Consider the following 14,061-nt stretch of genomic DNA (forward strand, 5'->3'; position numbering starts at 1 on the left):
AGTTGTTTTTGGGAAGCCTTGGTTTTAGCTTTGTTGTGTTTGCGGGGGCTTGAGAGCAACCGTAACAACATTGTATAAGGCTAGAGAGAGAGAACTTTGTGATATAGTAAGATTGAGTGTTCTAAAAGAGAAAAGAAAATTTCAACGACCAGAGGAACGGTGGAACAAAAAGAAAAGAAAGTGCTTATAACTTTCAGAAAGCACCAATTAAAAGTGACACAATGTTTTCACTAAATGAGGAGTCTCCAAAAAAACAATCAAAAGAACAATCGGCTTTAATGAATTGCAGTTCCAATTTTCCGCCTAATTTTGGCAAGTGTGGGACATCTGATGCAGTTGCATTTGCAAAAACTTAATGGAATGCATTGCTTCCAGAGCAAAAAAAATCATTTCAAAAAAATTTCTAAAGGAAAACACATCGACTATCAACAACATTCCCAGACAAATTCTGTCCGAGATACAATTTGCGCTTTTGAAAATGTACAGATGAACTGCTGGTTTAATGCCTCGATACAGTGTTTTCTGAACTTAAGCATTGTTAAAAGAACATCAGCAAAAAAAACGGAAACAATGTTACATTCCACTGCATCAATACCCATGTCATTGGCAAAATTACTGGTAACAGCAGTACAGAACCCTGGATGTGTTTTCAAAGCATCCAACATAAGGCCTCTTTTAAAAGAGTTGACTGCAGCCATACCCCAACTACCATTTGGTGAGAGAAATGACCCCATTGATTTCATTTTATCATTTATGTCTTGGTTGCACAGAGCAAACATACATGTCAATGTTCTGGTAACAAATACAGACACATGCGCAATAATAAATGTATATTTATATAGCGCTTTTCAAGAACTCAAAGATGCTTTACAATGAGTGGGACATACATATATACATACATACAATGAAACATACAATTCAGAGCCAAAAAAGGGGGGGGGGGGAGACAAACATCAAGGGAAAGCTAGGGAAAAGAGGTGGGTTTTAATACGTGATTTGAAGGAGGTGAGTGAGTCAGAGGTACGGATGTCAGGGGGGAGGGCATTCCAGAGTTTGGGGGAGGCAACTGAGAAGGCGTGGTCGCCAAAAGAATGGCGCTGAGAGGGGATGGTGGTGAGGAGGCCAGCAGTGGATGAACGTAACTGTCTGGGTGGCTGGTAGGGGAGCAGGAGATCAGAGAGGTAAGTGGGTGCGAGGCCATTTAGGGATTTGTAAACTAGGAGGAGGAGTTTGAATGTGATGCGTGATGTGATTGGGAGCCAGTGTAAATCTTTCAAGATAGGGGTGATGTAAGACCGGGAGGATGTGCGGGACAGTATTCTTGCGACCGAGTTCTGAACCAGTTGCAGTTTGTGTAGGAGACGGGAGGGAAGACCAGCGAGGAGTGCTCGGGATGGGTGAGAGAGGGTCTGAGTCTGGAGATATTGCGTAGGTGAAAAAATGAAACCTTGACAGTGTTGTTGATGTGCTTTTCAAAGGAAAGGGATGGATCGAGTATGACACTGAGGTTGCGGACCAGGGGGGAGGGGGAGACAGGGGTACCGTCAATGGTGAGGGAGAAGTTGTGTAGTTTTGTGAGCTGGGGTTTTGGTCCGATGAGAATGATTTCAGTTTTTTCACAGTTGAGTTTAAGAAAATTGTGTTGCATCCAGGATTTGACGTGTGTCAGACAGGTTTCAATGATGGCAGTGGGTGGCTGATTTGTGGATGTAGAGCTGATATAGATTTGGGTGTCATCTGCATAGAAGTGGAAATTGAGACCAAAGCTGCGGAGGATGGGGCCAAGAGGAAGCATATAGATGGTGAAAAGGAGCGGACCAAGAACAGAACCTTGTGGGACACCCTGTGTGACAGTAGCAAGATCGAAGGTGTGACGGATAGATATGAATTCTGACCTATTTGTGAGGTATGAGTGAAACCAGTTGAGAGATGGGCCAGTGATGCCTAGGTGAGACAGACGGGTGAGGAGGATGTTGTGGTTGACTGTGTCAAAAGCGGCAGAGAGATCCAGGAGGATGAGTATGCTATATGCACCAGAGTCAGAGGATAGGGGGAGGTCATTTACCACTTTGGTGAGGGCTGTTTCAGTACTGTGATGGGGTTGGAAGCTGGACTGAAGGGGCTCAAAGAGGTTATTGTCGGACATGTATGAATGGAGTTGGGAAGCAATAACTTTTTCCAGAAGTTTGGACTTGAATGGGAGGTTGGAGATGGGGCAGTAGTTGGAGAGGGTGTTTGGGTCCAGGCCAGGTTTTTTAAGGATTGGGGTTAGGGTTAGGGTTAGGGTTAGGGTAGCAGTCCTGAAGATGGAGGGGACAGCACAGTGGGTCAGGGACAGGTTAATGAGCTTGGTGAAGTAAGGGCAGAGAGTAGGGAGGCAGGCTTTAATCAGGGCAGTAGGGGCGGGATCTAACGAGCAGGTGGTGGATCTGGCAAAGGAAATGAGTTTGGTGAGTGAAGCACTGTCAATCTGGGTAAAGGTAAAACCAGGGGGGGGGAGAAGTTGTGGTGGCAACAGTAGTACAGAGTAGTTCATCTAAAGGGGGTGTGGATGAGGTGAGAGTTTGGTGTATGTTGGTGATTTTGGTGTGGAAGAACTCTAGGAAGGAGTTGCAGAGTGATGGGGAGCCATATGTAGTATTATTTACAGGGGGGTTGAGAAGTTTGTTAACAGTGGAGAAGAGGGTGCGGGGGTTTCCGTTGGAGTATTGGATTATGTTGGAATAGTGAGAGGATCGGGCAGCGATAAAGGCATTTCTGTATGTCTAAATGTGGAGTTGGTGGGCTTGGTCATGGACAGTGAGACCAGTTTTTTTGTGGAGGCGCTCCAGGCGACGACCGGTCTGTTTCATGGCACGGAGTTCGGGGGTAAACCAGGGGGATGGAGTGGCAAAAGTGACCAGCTTAGTTTTGAGGGGGGCAAAAGAGTTAAGGGTACTGGATAGTGTGATGGACAGCTGAATTGCGAACTCTTCAGGGGAGTGCGGTCAAGTGGTAGGGCAGATGTGATTGAAGCAGCAAAGTGGGCAGGGTTTATGGAGTTGGTGGTCCTGAAGGATATGGTTCGCGACTGTTTGGGCTGAGGGGCAGGGGTGGACAAGAGAAAATTAATCAGTCTGTGATCTGTGCTTCTACGAGAAGCAAGTGATCTTACATGGTACATCAGAGGAAAATCTAGAACAAATAAGGGAGGTGGAGGCCAATAAAAACCAACAATTGCCTGCACAATAGGTTTCTGGAAAATATGAATTAAATCAATCACAATTTAGTATTTTATTTTTCTTAGTGACAGCAAAGCAATTCAACTAGAAAGAGCTATTAAAAATCTTGACCAAAAAATATATGAACCCACTAGCATGCGACATACTGCTGTGGCTTCATTTTCAGAATTAGTTCAGTTAATCCACTTGTTTGTGAACTAAACAATGTGCACATGTTTCCTTGCAAAGGATCTGCTCTGCACTAAAGTAATATGCACTGTAATATGTAAATATGGAGAAATGCAAAAAACTAAGAATACAAAATTTATCACAATAAATTCATCTGATTTAATCCAAGAAGCAATAGAAAATGTGTTATATTCTGAATCTGGAAGTCAAATTAACAACTCATGCGAATGTGGAAATTCAGGTCACGATTTTGACCAACACTGAGTGATTGTTCATCTTCAAAAAACACTTTTTGTACCATGTAATCCAGTCCCGTCTGAGGTATATCCTAATGTTATCCTTAGATCTGCATTTAAAGAAAATAAGTATACTTTAGTAGCTATACTAATTGGATTAGATTCTTATCCATATTTGATTATATTTAAAAAGGAGACTAAATGGAAACGACACTGTGGGGCTTCTGAACAAATTGAGTACACTTTTGATTTAATAAAGAAAATAATTAAGAAGTCTTCATTTATCATATGTGTCTTTGACTGCATATCTTCAATAGAACAAACAGCACAATGTAAATTAGAGGTTGCTCACATACATTCTGCCCAATGTGTGTCTAAGCTTTCTTACCCTAATCAACGTATTAGCTTGAAAACAAATGTATCTATTAACTTTGAATCACAGGATGTAGTAATCCTTCAAAGACAAGATTGGCTAAACAATTAAATTATAGACACATACCTTTCATTTTTAACCTGCACAGTACCAGAAAAACACATTCTTACAGTACCCTCTATATTTGTTAGCCAAGAGTTGTATAGCTTGTATTGGGACAACATTGGAAATCTTGCCAAAATTACCCAATTTGAAACGAAATTGGTGGAAATTTAAAGCAATAATTGTTCCAGTAAATATACGTTCCTCACATTGGACCATGATTTCCATTACTATGGAGAATAGTAAAGTATTGGAGGGAAAAATATTTTTAAAAGCTCTATTGATGGATTCTTTAAAAAGCAAGGAACCTTCATTATTAAATGTTCTTGATCGGCTGTCATTGTATTTGTCCATGCAGTACTTTGAAATTACAGGCAAAGTACATCGAATTAATTTCCTTGTTGAATATGCTCACAAATGTCCGAATTTTCCTGCTCAGATAGATGGTAGCAGCTGTGGACTTTATGTATATTTGTTTTCTAAAACTATAATATTCAATAATAATTACTTAAATTACAGTCCAAACAAAATGCAAAAAGTTGTTCTAGTTGATTTACAAAATTAAGCAAAGGGAAACTAAATGTAGTTTCTATCCTGAGGTTGTGTGGGGGAAATATTAGGGGGTAAATATCCTAATCTGTTACCCCAAACATGAAAAATCACAACTGTGCCCCTGCTTATTTCCCACTGCTCTTCCCTATTTGCCTGGGGGTTACCCTTGTCTCCCTCATGCACTGGTGGGGCACCTGCCCTGAGTCCCAAGTGTTCTGTAGTGCTGAGACAACGGATCAGTACAACCCGCATATTGCCCTTGGACCGACACCTCCTGCACTTGCACTCAACCAGTCCTACACCCCTTCCATTCCAGCTACCAGATTATTCAGAATTTATTGTGGATGGTTTGATATGATGTGTTGCTCAGTGCCAGTCAGAAAAAGATGGGCTCCCTGGTTCCTCCTATGATTTATTCCTTCCCCACCTAGGAGTTTTTCCTTACCACCGTCGCCATATAATATAAAGTGTATTGTGATAAACTTCCTATGAATTGCACCAGAAAAAAAAAAGTAATTTTATGTAAATTAAATGTAATAAATAAATGTAAATTAAATAAATAATTTAAATAAAATTCAGGAATTGAAGGCATTTTTATTTGTATTTGGTTGAAGCCTGGGTCTATATATTACATGTACTGTATACCCCCTTTCATGGCAATGCATGGCCGGGCTGCACTAAAACACCAGCAACAATTGCTGGGAACATGATTTCACAGAAATGACTACATAATGTTATAGTGATGGGTCTGTAGAGTAAATGCATACCCCCCTTTCATTTGGTAACAATTTTTAGTTTTGGCAGTAATCTGGTAAACAATGAGCCAGTACTGAACTGAGAGTGTATAGAAATGCATGGCTGGTCTACACTAAAACACCAGCAACAATTGCTGGGAATGTGATTTCACAGAAATGACTAAATAATGTTATAGGTATGGGTCTGTGGAGTAAATGTATACCCCTTTCATTTGGTAACAATTTTTTAGTTTTAGCAGTAACCTGGCATGCAAATGAGCCAGTACTGAACTGAGAGTGTATGGCAATGCATGGCCGGGCTACACTAAAACACCAGCAACAATAGCTGGGAATGTGATTTCAAAGAAATTATTGCATAATAAAAAAATATATATACATACAAAGTAATATTCTAGGCTTAATTTAAACCATCCAAACAGCAATAGCTAGTAATTTATACCAGCCAAATAGCAAGGACGTAGCTAGTCATTTAAACCAGCCAAATAGCAAGCTAGAAGCTAGCTAGTGATTGTGTACAAATTGTATCTGAAATAAGGTAAGTCTCTATCAAAACTCAGAAACCGTGGTTACTGTAATGTTATTCTTCGTGACTAATTAACGCTATTAACGTTAATACTGTACTTGTATTTTGATGGAAACTCACTTGACCGGAAGTTACATACAGGAAGTCTAATTGTTGCTAGCTTCACGGACTCGGAGCGAGCTGAACTCATTTCGGTAACCCTAGGGACTGAATAAATTGGAAACACATATCCGGTGAAGAGAGCGCGTTTTGGAGTGGGATCAATTCTTCGTGTAAGCAGATTGTGTTTTCTGACTATTCAAATAGGCAGATGTAAATGTAAATAATTTGTTGCCTTCCCGAACTTTCGCTGTGTAAAGTCTGAGAGTAGCCCACCATCAGAAAAAAATAGCAGCTAAGCGATACTTGTAGCCTAGTCTGATACGGATAACATAACGCTCCCTTGTGCAACATGAAGCAATATTATCTGGTTAACTTCTTGCAATGCATTTGAGCAGGCAGCTGTAAAGTTTATGGAGACTAAATTAGGCATTGATTGCAGTGAACTTGCAGTGTACAACGCTGTCTTTAAAATTGTGGTTACACTTCTACGTGCACGTTTGTGTTTGTTTACTCTTGTACTGATTAGCATTTATAGTTGTTATTCATTATTTATTGGGATGGCAGGTATGCCATCCCGCCAAGTTACGCCTTGGCGGGGGCATGCCCCATACCTATACAGCACTGGCACTTTTCAGGGTTCCCCACAGAAATAACCACAACAGCCACAGACACTCAGCCCTTAAAAACATTAAATTCTGTACATTCTGACCCCATTTCAACAGACAGATTTCATAAACAACTTCACGTGTCCACACAATAAAGCCCCGAACTAAGGGGATTTTGCGTTTTCTCCTTCTTCTTCTCTTTCTTCTTCTTCTTCTTCTTCTTCTTCTTCTTCTTCTCATTCTTATTTTTCCTGCCGCCTATCCCACTAATAACATGTCTCCCCATTGGACATTTTACCGACACCCGCCAAATCTTCATCTACACGACCCAATGAAAAACTCGCATACACACGCAAAATACCCATACCTTTTTACTCTGAAACATTTTCCGTGCAAACAGCTAGTCCGCCTGTGGCCTAGTGGGTGAGGTTACAGTCTTGGGAACCCAGGGTCTGAGGTTCAAGCCCAGCTAGGAACGCGTTTCTTTAACCTGCTTTTACCCTCACTAATAATTGTCTACTACTTCTCAATTATTGCTTTTGCACCATATCTACCCGCCGTTCACCGAACGCATACACTGAATTATGACGTACCGTCTGCACGTTCAGTTATTAACCGGCTACAATATTGCAAAGCCATATGGATTCAATGGGAGCCCTTCTGTGCTTACTGGTCTGTGTTCTTTAAAACCACGGACAGGTTTGCTAATGATATTTCACGCATTGCATAGCTATGTCATGGTGCTGCACTAACAAAGTCACAGACTGGTAAACCTCCGGTTGAAGGATTGAATACCGCCTCGCCCTCAGGCAGATAGCTAATTCCCTCTTTTACACTAACATTTTCTTACGCTTTTATATTTTCTTTACCAAAACTCACTCACGGCCACCCATATGCATTTCATGACAGCAAATGTATTCCTTTTATTAAAAAGTTACACCAGTTCACCACCCAATCAAAAACTTGCATACACAGGCAAAATACCCATACTTTCTTACTCTGAAACATTTCCAATTTAAATAGCTAATCTGCTTGTGGCATAGTGGGTAAGGTTACAGTCTTGGGAACACGGGATCTTAGGTTCAAACCCAGCTAGGAACACGTTTCTTTAACCTGCTTTCACCCTCACTAATAATTGTCTACTACTTCTCAATTATTGCTTTTGCACCATATCTACCCGCCGTTCACCGAACGTATACGCTGAATTTTGACGTACCGTCTGCACGTTCAGTTATTAACCGGCTACAATATTGCAAAGCCATATGGATTCAACGGGAGCTCTTCTGTGCTTACTGGCCTGTGTTCTTTAAAACCACGGACAGGTTTGCTAATGATATTTCACGCATTGCATAGCTATGTCATGGTGCTGCACTAACAAAGTCACAGACTGGTAAACCTCCGGTTGAAGGATTGAATCCCGCCTCGTCCTCAGGCAGATAATTCCCTCTTTTACACTAACGTTCTCTTACGCTTATATTTGCTTTACCAAAACTCACTCATGGCCACCCATATGCATTTCATGACGACAAATGTATTCATTTTATTAAAAAGTTACACCAGTTCACAGCTGTGCCATTTCTACTAACTACATTTCTTCACTTGGCTACTGTACAAAACCTTCTTATCAGAAAACGCCACGTTTCTACATTCATGTTACTTCGCCCTGTTCTCTATCTAGCCACATACAAACAATTACTACGTATGTACGTTCTGCAACTCCCCATTAAAACATTACATTTAAAAACATGATTCACTCATAATTATAACTACTAGTACTGAACATGAAAAAAACAGCAGTGCAATGGATTTCACACGTTACTTACCCCTCCACTTTAATAGCTAGCACTTCATAGCGACTGTTATATATACCGTTCGATAAGGAATATAAGCTCGCTCATGGTCACTCCATTTACTTCGCACTATACTCCCTGATCATGTCAATGTTCACCTACATGCCCATTCTGCTAAAAACATATTGTTTCAACTACGCAATTTCATAATTTCATCCTAATTTCTCTCACACTGTTGCTATTTTCTCATATGCAAAGCCTGCTGGGACATATGCGTCTGCTCCTATTCTCCACTATCATGTTTTCCGGTTCTAGTTTAGCAAAACAGCGAAGAGGATTCCTACCTGAAGATAAGCCTATCAAAATGCCTTACAAACCTTACAAACACTAAAAGTGCATCTCCACGAAATAACAGACAACGGAGCAGGACAGAAGGCTACACAAGTTGCGACCTAGGGAGTTACAATTCTACGGGCTTGCTGATTCTTTTGTCAGTCAAGGCTCGTTGGATGGACGTCAAATCCGTGAGTACATACACTGGCCATATTTCATATGCGTTTCTGATACGTTTTACATTTATACGCCACCGCACCCTTTGTCACAGCCACTGTTTTACATATATAGCAAACCGAAACTGCTAAACAGTACACGCTCATCAGACTGTACAAATTCACACAAGGATAGCCATAATCCACAACCGTTTCTTACAGGGTCACTTCGCATTTCTCACTCTCATAATAAAATGCTTTGCAAAAAGAAATGATATCTCATAAAAAATACGTTTTCAACATACAAAAATGCCAAGTTACTCAAAAGTATTGATATCAAAATTACGCCAAGTTACGGTACTACAAACAATATAGGCTATCTTGCCTCACCGAAATGACATAAGCTGTATTTCAAAGCAATGCTACCCAATATTTCCTCAATTCTTTCAAGTCACTTGGCCCTGTGTTTTGTAATCTTACCATTTAACAATATCATGCAAACTTTGTGTCAGATCAAAGAGTCAAATATTTCGAATTGCCTCATGGAACACATTGAAATTAATGTACAAAACTGCTGCTGAGTAACTACAGGAAGCATATTTCTCCAGAAAACATGTTTGTACTTGCTTCTGAACTGAATTTGAGTACATGTGCAAGTTATTGTATAGTTGCTACGTACAATAAATACTGCATGCAAAATACATATTGTACATACATACATAGAGAACTTCTTCATCCCCATGGGGACATTTCCCTCGCAGCATGTTACATTCACATTTACGAACACACACTTATACCAAGAAACATACTATCATTCACGCAACAGAAAGGCTGGGCAGCGAAATACATACATACCAATACAAATTGGACATATACACGCCTATTCAACCAATCTTGACTGTGAGAGAGCCATCCACACATATGTTTGGCCTGTCCATGTAGTGCATGCTTATACACACAGGGCCAAGTGACTTGAAAGAATTGAGGAAATATTGGGTAGCATTGCTTTGAAATACATCTTATGTCATTTCGGTGAGGCAAGATAGCCTATATTGTTTGTAGTACCGTAACTTGGCGTCATTTTGATATCAATACTTTTGAGTAACTTGGCATTTTTGTACGTTGAAAACTTGTTTTTTATGAGATAATTACTTACGTTTCACAAGTCTTGAATACAATCTCGTTTAAGACACCCATAGTGCAAGCATGAGAAATGTCTGTACACACACACAAAGAAAATCCCTGGAAAATGATCTAAAATTTTTAAATATCTCCATTCTGTTTTTGGCTGTGTTTGAAACTATACTAGCACACCTACTATGTGGCTACATCCTACGTTAGTATGTATGACAGTACATACTAAGACCGTATGAATAGCTGGTACGTGTATGTTTTGCTTACTTAACCGCGCCACGGACGTGCGGGCATCAGTAGCATATTTAGAATACGTTTAAACACCTTTTTAGATTTACAACAATTCCCTAAATATTTGTGAATTTATTCATTTGTGTATTTTTTTTATGTATGACCAGAATTAGTGAAAATAATGATATTGTGGTGAAACTGCTTCATGCACCATCCGTTGGCTGGCTAGTGCCTTTAGCACTACATTTATGTTAGGCCTACAGTATGAACCACTGGATAATTTTCTATTTAATGTCATTGCTCTCAGTCTTTGTCTAAACATTCCACTTTTGGTCATTAGTGCCTTCATTAATGTATATTTTTTTAATGTAATGTAAGAGTACCAAGATGGAGTTAGATTTTTGGTTTGCAGGTGCACGAATAGCTTACCAAGTCAATAAGTTATTTAAAATCAATTTGACCTTATTATGGGCATTTAAATAAGTCTATCCCCAAATAATTACAACCCCCCTCCCCCCCCCCAGAAATGGTCTTGGATTCTCCCAGCTCCGATTTGCAATTCCGGGTCTAAAACAGGAACGGTAAAGTGCGGGAGACAGAGAGGTAACAAACATTGCTCATTTTGATTGTACAACATACTGTCAATAAATAACTCTAGAAAAATATTTATTATTTAATTAATTATTTCTCTCTCATTTGTTTTAAATGTGACAATCACAAAATGAATAAATATGCCTTGTGCACTGCTAGATCGCTTGCAAATGATGATTTTGCACTTTTAAAATCGGTAGACCTCCCGACCAAACAATAGTCTGCAGGGATTGACAATCAATAGTGGTTCGTGCTTAGTCATTTACCCTATACACGAAAGCAATTAGCAAACATTTCCTTATGCCAGCATGATATTATAAGTAGAAATGAATACCAATGCCGGTGTGTATGAAGGTTCGTGCATCTTACTCTACAGGGCACGGTGTAGCCCCGTGACATTTCCCCCTCCCTCTGGAGACGACACCTGTGGCGTCCTGGAGAGGTAGTCTGCTGTACAGTTCTCTTTCCCTTTCTTATACAGGACCTCGAAGTCGAAAGGTTGCATGGCGAGGAACCACCTTGTGATTCGGGAGTTGGTGTCTCTCATGTTCCCCAGCCAGGACAGTGCCCGATGGTCCGTCTCCAGGGTGAATTTCCTTTCCAACGGGTAGTACCGCAGAGAGTCCAGTGCCCACTTAATGGCAAGACACTCCTTCTCCACGATGGAATACCTGACTTCATGAGAGTTGAGTTTCCTGCTGATGTAAGCAATGGGCTGGAGGTTTCCTAGTTTCCCTTGCAACAAGGCTGCTCCAATACCCAGATCCAATGCATCCGTTTGGACTGTGAATGACTGCTCAAAATCAGGGCTCTTCAGAAGAGGCTCATTGCACAGTGAGGTTTTCAAACCCTGGAAGACTTCTTCACACTCCTCAGTCCACTGCACCTTGTTGGGCTCGTTCTTCCTTGTGAGGTTTGTGAGAGGCACAGAAACAGTTTAGAAATTGGGCATGAAACGCCTGTACCAGCCAACTAAACCCAGGAAGGACTTGACCTGAGTCTTGGTCGTGGGTCTCTCAGCTGACTTGATAGCTTCGACCTTCCCCACCTGTAGCCGGATCACCCCCTTTCCTAACACAAAACCCAAGTACATGGACTCCTGCTTAGCCAGAGAGCACTTGTCAGGGCGAATGGTCAGGCCTGCTCCCTTGATCCTTTGCAAGACCTCCTTGAGATGATCCCGATGATCTTCCCAGCTGTTGCTGAACACTATTATGTCATCCAGGTAAGCAGCGACAAAAGACTCTGTGCCTGTCAAGACCTTATCCATCATCCTTTGGAATGTTGCCGGTGCTCCATGGAGGCCAAAAGGAAGGACTGTGAACTGGAAATGCCCGAAGGGGGTTCGGAAAGCAGTCATCTCTTTGCTCTCAGCCGTTTGTTTGAATATATGAATATAGGAAAGACTTTGGTAAATACTAAGGTTGTAGCTTTCAGTATTTTGTGCCCGCATTCAGAATTTGTGGTTTGTTTGATTTTTTAACGTTTTGTTCGTGAGTTATTGAAGCTGGAATCCGAATATCCCAATATAAAACTAGCCTTACTAATAGAATTAAATACAAAAGCTCCCCTACCTCAGACATCTAGCTTCCTAACATAATTAGTTAGCTAAAAGTATCGTTGCTTACAGGTCCAACAGAAAACAGGCCTACTCTGCATAGCTTTTCATCCCCTTGGTGAACTTCAGCTGATGCCGCCAAGGAAAAGCAATCCCAAGTTATTGAGCAAGCCCTGTCAGCTTGTCTTTTTGCTTCACTGTATCTAGGTTTTTAGCATCCGTCATTTCAGCAGCTAATAAGGAACAAACACAGGCTCTGTAGCCACACCCACCCACACACTCAGAAACATCCCAAACACATTTTAGAATAACAAATACAGGTGAAAGGTGCAGGAATTTGGTGAAACGAAGTAAAGACATAGATTGCCAGTGTGTCATGGATATGCGTTAGCATGGTTATTTTATAATATTTTCAAGTAAAAAATCCTGCATAGTCTGCCTTTAAGTTTGTTGACTGTGTGGAAACCATGCTGAACTGGTTAGCCAGTGGCACTCCTCATGAAATTCATGTTCTTGCTGGCATCTTTTCCACCTCAGAATTTTCAGTTTACAGTGTCATTTTTCTGATTTTTAGAGTTAGTTGTGCCCCTGATTCCACAAACATGCTATGTCCATTATACCGTTCAAGTTTGTGATTATGCATACGTGTGAATTGCTAATAACAGGTGATTCATCGCTCTTATTAACAGGCTACCTGATGTATCAATTCATATGTTCATTTTGAGAATTAATACTATGATCAAACTGGTGTCTGACTGCATATAATGATCTACTAATATGTTTTGTTTGTCACTAATGTTAAAAGAGCCTGTTGAGCAGATGCCAAATCTGGCTATTCCTCGCCCATTTAGGTAGTTCTATTTAAGGCTTTATAACTGTGTACGTGAGCATTACAGAGACTTGGCTTAAATGAAGCAAGACACTTGTACCATTTACAATACTACCATTTACTAAATGAAAACTAGATTAGAATATATTCATGATTTAGGTAGAAATAACATGCTGCAAGAGCAATTAATTTTGTGAAAATGCAAAAATGTAGTTCTTCTTCAGTTGTAAATGAAATACTGAGAGATCACGTATATGTATCCTGGATCATACAGTCCTTGTCCACAAAATCTGAGGGTAATATGCAGAACTACTAAGGATCTATGAAGCAAAATGTAAACACTCTGGTGTAGGGCGACATGCAGAACTACTAAGCATCTATGAAGCAAAATGTAAACACCCTGGTGTCCATTAGTGTCTCCAAATCTATCCAACACTTCTAAATTGTGCATTGCTGTAAATCATGACAATCATATCGAATGAAGATGCTTCCATACAGGTGTACTGCATGATAAAATTTACATCCTATCATGCTCTGTGGCATGAATAAAAATGCTAAGCAGGCCAAGTTGACCTTGATTTTGGATGAAGATGGCAAGAGAAAAAGATCTATAAGTGACTTTGAAAGAGGGTTCATTATTGGGGCTCGGATGACAGGAGCTTTAGTCACAAAGACTGCTCATCTGGCTTAGAAAAGTGACTAAACAGTGACTACAGAATTTAGATCTGAATTTAGATCTATGGGAAATACATTCAATGACTGTGAAGCTTATGCATTAGAGCAGTATGTAAGGAAAAATAGAA

At 40.4% G+C, this 14,061-nt stretch overlaps 1 long non-coding RNA gene across 1 annotated transcript in view; it reads left to right on the forward strand.

Annotated features, from left to right (window-relative positions):
* The window catches only part of LOC135255042 (uncharacterized), a 116,292-nt gene that overhangs the window by 32,359 nt on the left and 69,872 nt on the right, over positions 1 to 14,061 (forward strand). The window lies entirely within an intron of this gene.

Source organism: Anguilla rostrata, chromosome 5 (genome assembly GCF_018555375.3).
Source record: "Anguilla rostrata isolate EN2019 chromosome 5, ASM1855537v3, whole genome shotgun sequence".
Taxonomy (NCBI): domain Eukaryota; kingdom Metazoa; phylum Chordata; class Actinopteri; order Anguilliformes; family Anguillidae; genus Anguilla; species Anguilla rostrata.